General features: G+C 42.3%; 2 non-coding genes across 2 annotated transcripts; both read left to right on the top strand.

The window, feature by feature from the left end:
• The first annotated feature begins 2,345 nt into the window (after window positions 1-2,345).
• On the top strand, window positions 2,346-2,447 carry LOC118483478. Its single transcript, XR_004870767.1, has one exon. It is a non-coding gene; the product is annotated as a small nucleolar RNA R71 (small nucleolar RNA).
• Window positions 2,448-7,022: 4,575 nt separating this feature from the next.
• On the top strand, window positions 7,023-7,129 carry LOC118483451. Its single transcript, XR_004870740.1, has one exon. It is a non-coding gene; the product is annotated as a small nucleolar RNA R71 (small nucleolar RNA).
• Window positions 7,130-9,320: the final 2,191 nt, after the last annotated feature.

Raw genomic sequence — 9,320 nt, 5'->3', positions numbered from 1 at the left:
CACGCCCCCGTGTTCACTGCACATGGCCGGTGGTGGGCAATAGAAGCTTCTATAGGTTTGTATTTTCTGCTGCTTCTTGGGCACGACCCCGTGCTGGCTGAGCACGGGGCGTGTTCAGTCTTCTGCCTTCTCTATTTTGCTTGGGAGGATGCTGTTGAGGGGTCGGGCAATCCACTTGTGTCCCTTTTCTTGTATTTATGTTAGATTTAGCTGTCTTTTTGCTTCTTTTGTGAATTTGAGCTCATTTAATCCTGAAAATACAAAAGGAAGACAAAAGCACTCTTTTTCCAACATTAGTACTTAAAAAGAGTTAGTTTTATGCCTTATTTGATGTATTTTATATGTTGCATTTTACACACATCAGTTCACAAACATGTTTCTTTGTCTAACAATTAACCAAAATGGATCAAACAACAAGTTTTTCAAATATTCAAGGCACCTTCAACTCATATTCATGTTGTTCATCATACATTCAAATTATTCATCATGCATAATCATTCAAAACTGACCCGAAACATGTTATCCTAGATCTATACTTGCAACTTGAAAGCTTTTTCAGCAATTATTTACCATTACTAATTCATAAATCATGAGTGTGTTTTATTCCTGCAAATTAAAACTAAAAGATTAAACTAAACTAAGGATAGTTCCGCGGAATGCCTCTGTGGTGCGCCACGTTTATAAGGGTCCTTGGCTAGACCCAATGTGAGGTTATATATTTTCTGAGTTGGATGTTTGGCATCCCATGTTGCACCGTCGGAGAGCAGCATCCAAACTCGAATCAATAACCTTCATGTAGTTGACCGGGTCGTCGTCCTCTATTCTCTTCCCAACCCCGAATTTTACTTCATCATCTCCGTACCTTAGGGTGAGCGTTCCGTCATTCATGTCTACCACTGCTTGTGCGGTGGCGAGTAATGGTCTCCCTAGTATGAGGGGGACTTCGATGTCTTCTTCCATATCGAGTATGACAAAATCTGCTGGATAGACAAATTTGTTTACCTTTACTAGGACGTTTTCGATGACACCTTGCGGGAATTTGACGGATCGATCAGCAAGTTGTATGCTCGTTTTTGTAGGACTCGTTGTTCCTAGGCCGAGTCTTTTAAACATTGATGAAGGCATAAGGTTAATGCTAGCCCCAAGGTCGGCTAGTGCATTACGAACGGGGGAGTCCCCGATCGAGTAGGGAATCGTGAAGCTTCCAGGATCGATTTTCTTTTGGGGAAGTTTGTTGAGTACGAGGGCAGAGCATTCTTCGCCTAAGTTAACTAATTGCAAGGTTTCAATTTCCTTTTTATGAGTGAGGAAGTCCCTCATGAACTTAGAGTATTTGGGCATTTGGATTAGGACATCAATAAAAGGAATATTGACATGCAATTGTTTTAATAGACTTTCGAATTTTGCGAAATGCTCATTGGTCTTTTGACGAATTAACCTACCGGGGTACGGAACTCGAGGAGCCTTGGAAGGCTCTGATGATGGAGGGGAGTTCTTCTCCTGCAGAGGTGGGGGTACAGTCTCTTCTGTCGGCGGTGGTGCTTCCGCAGGCCCCACGGTGCGGTTTCGTAAAGTGATGAGATGAACTTGCGCTTTCGGGTTTGTTTCGGTATTGCTTGGTAATGCACCTTGTGGTCTCTCGGAAAAATTTTGAGCTAGTTGATTTAATTGTTTTTCTATGTTTTGAATACTAGCTTGTTGGTTTCTAAAATTTGATTCTAATTGTAGAAACCTTTCCGAGTTTTTCTTTTTAGTGTCGGAGATGAGGCGAGATACAGTATCTTCAAGCCTTTCTCGTCCACCTTGTTGTTGAGTGAAATTTTTGTGATTCATTTCTTGGTTGTTGAAAGTTTGTTCGTTGGGTTTGTTGGTTACTACTATTGCCGGGCTCTCTCCAACCAAGGTTAGGGTGGTTTCGCCATCCTTGGTTGTAAGTGCCCGTTGGAGGACCCGACGGAGTAGGTCTATTTTCAATGTAGCTTACCGACTCTTGTTGATCGTCTCTTTCTTTCATACAACTCCAATTTTCATGTGGCCCACCACACCCTTCACAAGCCATAACCGAGACTGTTTTTGTCATTTCCAATTTTTTTATTTTTGAAGAAAGAGCCTCGATTTGGGCTTGTAAAGAAGTGCTTTCATCAACCTTATGGGCGCCCGGGGCAATAGATTTATTGCCTAGTGGAGTGTGCCACTGAAAATTGGTTTGAGCAATTTCCTCAATTTGGTTATATATTTCATGTGGGCGGCGATTACCTAAAAGTCCCCCGGAGCTAGAATCAAGTGTCTGCCTTGTGTGTGGCAACAACCCATTATAGAAAGTGGATACTTGTTGCCATATCGCAAGGCCGTGATGTGGACACTTTCGCAATAGCTCTTTAAAACTTTCCCAAGTTTCATATAAGGATTCCCCATCCTCTTGTGAATATGTATTAATTTCAGTGATTAATTTAGCCGTTTTAGCGGGAGGGAGATACTTATATAGAAATTTTTGGGCTAGTTCATCCCAGGTGTTTACCGATCCAGCTGGGAGGGCGTTGAGCCAAGCTTTTGCTCGGTCTTTTAGTGAGAAAGGAAACATTCGAAGGCGGATGGCGTCATTTGATGCTCCACTGATCCGAAAGGTATCACATATTTCTAAGAAATTAGTAATATGTAGATGGGGATCCTCGTCCGCAAGCCCATGGAAGGTTGCGGAGTTTTGGAGCATTTTTATCAAATGCGGCCGAAGTTCGAAGTTATTGGTTTCAACATTCGGTGCGTTGATAGCGGCGCCTAGGTTACCTACGGTGGGTCGTAGATAATGCATGAGGGTATGTTGGTCCGCCATTGGAAGTGGATTCCCCGAAACTTTCTCTTGTTTCTTGGCCTTTAGTCTTTTTCTGAGAAAGCGTTCGGGTTCTTCTAGAGGTTCTTTTATGTCCTTATTAGAATTGGAGCTCATACACTAAGTAGGGGTGACGTTTGGTTCCAAGTCCTGCAATAAAAACAGAAAAGAATGCTGGTTAGAAGGTTCACCATGGCCCCGTGCTCAGTGAACACGACCCGTGGTCGGAGTTACAGTGATTGTTTTCCAGATCCCAGTTACTGGAGAGTTGGACACGGCCCCGTGTTGCACCAACATGGCCCCGTGGTCAGCCGTCTGTAACTTGGAAAACTAAAAACTGCCAGTAACAACGCTGGGCACGGCCCGTGTCCGACCAGGCACGACCCGTGCTGAGCTCTGCAGAAGCTAAAAAACTAAGAAAAATCCTACAAATTAAAAAGAAAAAATAAAAAGATGATTAGACCGTTGATTCCTAACTTTCTTAAAATCCTTCTGTCCCCGGCAACGGCCCCAAAAACTTGATGCGTGTGTAGTGTAATATATTTTTGATGTATATTTAAGCCCTTTTTTTTACACTTTTAGCCAAGTTTTAAATTCATAGAACACGATATTTACTAACACTAAACACACATATGGGCAAGTGCACCCATCGTGGACGTAGTATAGTGTTGGTAAGATACCGAGGTCGTCCAAGGACACAAGAGCTTTTAGTACCGGCTTATCCTCAACGTCTAATCAAATCAAAATGTTAGAAAAGGTTTTAAACTAAGAAAATAAATCTAACTAAATGCTGAAAAATAAAAATAAAATAAAAACAGATAGACAAGATGAATTACTTGGATCCGACTCGTGTATTAGTATAACCTTTGATTATTTTCGCACTTTTGCACTTGTTTAAGAGATTATCTTAGTTATTGTAGTAGGCCTCTCTTTTGAAGGCGACGTTACCCTCAACCCAGTAGTTTGAGTCAGCAAGGATACAATCCTAAACGGTTGGATTATTGGAAGATAATGAATTAAGTTATTAATACAAATTATGGTAGGCCCCGCTTTTGGCGGTGATGTTACCCTCGACTAAGTAGTCTAAGTCAGCAGGGATACAGTCCTAAATAGCCGGGTTATAGTATTAATAGTAGTTAACTTATGAGGGGGTCAAAGAGTTTGGATCCCCGCCATCCAATACCTATGGGCATTGAAGGAGATCCTACTATATTTGACCCAGGTCCCTTGCAAGACCTCTAAACGCTGAACAAGGGCAAAACCCTTACCAAACCGTTCCCTTAACCCCCGACCAGGTAGCCAACATACCTCCATATAGACCGTGGAGATATGAATGGTGAAAATCTTTTAATTTATATAGACAGTAAAATAATGCCAAGACACCACGGACAAACGATAAGGAAAGATCACCTTCAACATAAGCAACTAGTTATTAAAGTCATTACTACAAAACCAAATAAAAAGTGCAAAAGATTAAAAATAAAAAGTATTATACTAAACACTTGTCTTCACCAAGTGATGTAAGAGACTTAGGCAAACATGGCCTTGATTGTCAAGAACTCTTACGATCAATCTTGGATCCTGAGACGACTCACACACTCTATGATGGACAATGGATGATGGTGGTGGATGATGGTGTTATGGTGGTGGTGGGTGGTGGATGAAGTGTGAGAGAGGTGGTGTGCCAAGGGATGAGTTGCAATGAAACCAAGCACTCCTATTTATAGGCTGAACAGAAGGCTGGGCATGGCCCCGTGTCCGCTGGACACGCCCCCGTGCCTGCCTGACACTCTCTCTCTTCATTAATTGTAATTCGCAATTACAATTAATGCGCCTGCTGTACTTTCGCCACGCCCCCGTGTTCACTGCACACGGCCCCGTGGTGGGCAATAGAAGCTTCTATAGGTTTGTCTTTTCTGCTGCTTCTTGGGCACGGCCCTGTGCTGGCTGAGCACGGGGCGTGTTCAGTCTTCTGCCTTCTCTATTTTGCATGGGAGGATGCTGTTGAGGGGTCGGGCAATCCACTTGTGTCCCTTTTCTTGTATTTATGTTAGATTTAGCTGTCTTTTTGCTTCTTTTGTGAATTTGAGCTCATTTAATCCTGAAAATACAAAAGGAAGACAAAAGCACTCTTTTTCCAACATTAGTACTTAAAAAGGGTTAGTTTTATGCCTTATTTGATGTATTTTATATGTTGCATTTTACACACATCAGTTCACAAACATGTTCCTTTGTCTAACAATTAACGAAAATGGATCAAACAACAAGTTTTTCAAATATTCAAGGCACCTTCAACTCATATTCATGTTGTTCATCATACATTCAAATTATTCATCATGCATAATCATTCAAAACCGACCCGAAACATGTTATCCTAGATCTATACTTGCAACTTGAAAGCATTTTCAGCAATTATTTACCATTACTAATTCATAAATCATGAGTGTGTTTTATTCCTGCAAATTAAAACTAAAAGATTAAACTAAACTAAGGATAGTTCCGCAGAATGCCTCCGTGGTGCGCCACGTTTATAAGGGTCCTTGGCTAGACCCAATGTGAGGTTATATATTTTCTGAGTGGGATGTTTGGCATCCCATGTTGCACCGTCGGAGAGCAGCATCCAAACTCGAATCAATAACCTTCATGTAGTTGACCGGGTCGTCGTCCTCTATTCTCTTCCCAACCCCGAATTTTACTTCAACATCTCCGTACCTTAGGGTGAGCGTTCCGTCATTCATGTCTACCACTGCTTGTGCGGTGGCGAGAAATGGTCTCCATAGTATGAGGGGGACTTCGGTGTCTTCTTCCATATCGAATATGACAAAATCTGCCGGATAGACAAATTTGTTTACCTTTACTAGGACGTTTTCGATGACACCTTGCGGGAATTTGACGGATCGATCAGCAAGTTGTATGCTCATTTTTGTAGGACTCGTTGTTCCTAGGCCGAGTCTTTTAAACATTGATGAAGGCATAAGGTTAATGCTAGCCCCAAGGTCGGCTAGTGCATTACGAACGGGGGAGTCCCCGATCGAGCAGGGAATCGTGAAGCTTCTAGGATCGATTTTCTTTTGGGGAAGTTTGTTGAGTACGAGGGCAGAGCATTTTTCGCCTAAGTTAACTAATTGCAAGGTTTCAATTTCCTTTTTATGAGTGAGGAAGTCCCTCATGAACTTAGAGTATTTGGGCATTTGGGTTAGGACATCAATAAAAGGAATATTGACATGCAATTGTTTTAATAGACTTTCGAATTTTGCGAATTGCTCATTGGTCTTTTGACGAATTAACCTACCGGGGTACGGAACTCGAGGAGCCTTGGAAGGCTCTGATGATGGAGGGGAGTTCTTCTCCTGCAGAGGCGGGGGTACAGTCTCTTCTGTCGGCGGTGGTGCTTCCGCAGGCCCCACGGTGCGGTTTCGTAAAGTGATGAGATGAACTTGCGCTTTCGGGTTTGTTTCGGTATTGCTTGGTAATGCACCTTGTGGTCTCTCGGAAAAATTTTGAGCTAGTTGATTTAATTGTTTTTCTATGTTTTGAATACTAGCTTGTTGGTTTCTAAAATTTGATTCTAATTGTAGAAACCTTTCCGAGTTTTTCTTTTCAGTGTCGGAGATGAGGCGAGATACAGTATCTTCAAGCCTTTCTCGTCCACCTTGTTGTTGAGTGAAATTTTTGTGATTCATTTCTTGGTTGTTGAAAGTTTGTTCGTTGGGTTTGTTGGTTACTACTATTGACGGGCTCTCTCCAACCAAGGTTAGGGTGGTTTCGCCATCCTTGGTTGTAAGTGCCCGTTGGAGGACCCGACGGAGTAGGTCTATTTTCAATGTAGCTTACCGACTCTTGTTGATCGTCTGTTTCTTTCATACAACTCCAATTTTCATGTGGCCCACCACACCCTTCACAAGCCATAACCGAGACTGTTTTTGTCATTTCCAATTTTTTTATTTTTGAAGAAAGAGCCTCGATTTGGGCTTGTAAAGAAGTGATTTCATCAACCTTATGGGCACCCGGGGTAATAGATTTATTGCCTCGTGGAGTGTGCCACTGAAAATTGGTTTGAGCAATTTCCTCAATTTGGTTATATATTTCATGTGGGCGGCGATTACCTAAAAGTCCCCCGGAGCTAGAATCAAGTGTCTGCCTTGTGTGTGGCAACAACCCATTATAGAAAGTGGATACTTGTTGCCATATCGCAAGGCCGTGATGTGGACACTTTCGCAATAGCTCCTTGAACCTTTCCCAAGTTTCATATAAGGATTCCCCATCCTCTTGTGAATATGTATTAATTTCAGTCATTAATTTAGCCGTTTTAGCGGGAGGGAAATACTTATATAGAAATTTTTGGGCTAGTTCATCCCAGGTGTTTACCGATCCAGCTGGGAGGGCGTTGAGCCAAGCTTTTGCTCGGTCTTTTAGTGAGAAAGGAAACATTCGAAGGCGGATGGCGTCATTTGATGCTCCACTGATCCGAGAGGTATCACATATTTCTAAGAAATTAGTAATATGTAGATGGGGATCCTCGTCCGCAAGCCCATGGAAGGTTGCAGAGTTTTGGAGCATTTGTATCAAATGCGGCCGAAGTTCGAAGTTATTGGCTTCAACATTCGGTGCGTTGATAGCGGCGCCTAGGTTACCTACGGTGGGTCGTAGATAATGCATGAGGGTACGTTGGTCCGCCATTGGAAGTGGATTCCCTGAAACTTTCTCTTGTTTCTTGGCTTTTAGTCTCTTTCTGTGAAAGCGTTCGGGTTCTTCTAGAGGTTCTTTTATGTCCTTATTAGAACTGGAGCTCATACACTACGTAGGGGTGACGTCTGGTTCCAAGTCCTGCAATAAAAACAGAAAAGAATGCTGGTTAGAAGGTTCACCAGGGCCCCGTGCTCAGTGAACACGACCCGTGGTCGGAGTTACAGTGATTGTTTTCCAGATCCCAGTTGCTGGAGTGTTGGACACGGCCCCGTGTTGCACCTACACAGCCCCGTGGTCAGCCGTCTGTAACTTGGAAAACTAAAAACTACCAGTAACAACGCTGGGCACGGCCCGTGTTCGATCAGGCACGACCCGTGCTGAGCTCTCCAGAAGCTAAAAAACTAAGAAAAATCCTAAAATTTAAAAAGAAAAAATAAAAAGATGATTAGGCCGTTGATTCCTAACTTTCTTAAAATCCTTGTGTCCCCGGCAACGGCGCCAAAAACTTGATGCGTGTGTAGTGTAATATATTTTTGATGTATATTTAAGCCCTTTTTTACACTTTTAGCCAAGTTTTAAATTTATAGAACACGATATTTACTAACACTAAACACGCATATGGGCAAGTGCACCCATCGTGGACATAGTATAGTGTTGGTAAGACACCGAGGTCGTCCAAGGACACAAGAGCTTTTAGTACCGGCTTATCCTCAACGTCTAATCAAATAAAAATGTTAGAAAAGGTTTTAAACTAAGAAAATAAATCTAACTAAATGCTGAAAAATAAAAATAAAATAAAAACAGATAGACAAGATGAATTACTTGGATCCGACTCGTGTATTAGTATAACCTTTGATTATTTTCGCACTTTTTCACTTGTTTAAGAGATTATCTTAGTTATTGTAGTAGGCCTCTCTTTTGAAGGCGACGTTACCCTCAACCCAGTAGTTTGAGTCAGCAAGGATACAATCCTAAACGGTTGGATTATTGGAAGATAATGAATTGATTTATTTATACAAATTATGGTAGGCCCCGCTTTTGGCGGTGATGTTACCCTCGACTAAGTAGTCTGAGTCAGCAGGGATACAGTCCTAAATAGCCGGGTTATAGTATTAATAGTAGTTAACTTATGAGGGGGTCAAAGAGTTTGGATCCCCGCCATCCAATACCTATGGGCATTGAAGGAGATCCTACTAAATTTGACCCAGGTCCCTTGCAGGACCTCTAAACGCTGAACAAGGGCAAGACCCTTACCAAACCGTTCCCTTAACCCCCGACCAGATAGCCAACATACCTCCGTATAGACCGTGGAGATATGAATGGTGAAAATCTTTTATTTTATATAGACAGTAAAATAATGCCAAGACACCACGGACAAACGATAAGGAAAGATCACCTTCAACATAAGCAACTAGTTATTAAAGTCATTACTACAAAACCAAATAAAAAGTGCAAAAGATTAAAAATAAAAAGTATTATACTAAACACTTGTCTTCACCAAGTGATGTAAGAGACTTAGGCAAACATGGCCTTGATTGTCAAGAACTCTTACGATCAATCTTGGATCCCGAGACGACTCACACACTCTATGATGGACAATGGATGATGGTGGTGGATGATGGTGTTATGGTGGTGGTGGGTGGTGGATGAAGTGTGAGAGAGGTGGTGTGCCAAGGGATGAGTTGCAATGAAACCAAGCACTCGTATTTATAGGTTGAACAGAAGGCTGGGCACGGCCCCGTGTCCGCTGGACACGCCCCCGTGCCTGTCTGACACTCTCTCTCTTCATTAATTGTAATTCGCA

The sequence above is a fragment of the Helianthus annuus genome, chromosome 10 (genome assembly GCF_002127325.2).
Source record: "Helianthus annuus cultivar XRQ/B chromosome 10, HanXRQr2.0-SUNRISE, whole genome shotgun sequence".
Classification (NCBI taxonomy): Eukaryota; Viridiplantae; Streptophyta; class Magnoliopsida; order Asterales; family Asteraceae; genus Helianthus; species Helianthus annuus.
The sequence above is the reverse complement of the archived record's forward strand: the minus strand, read 5'-3'. Positions and strand labels throughout refer to the sequence as shown.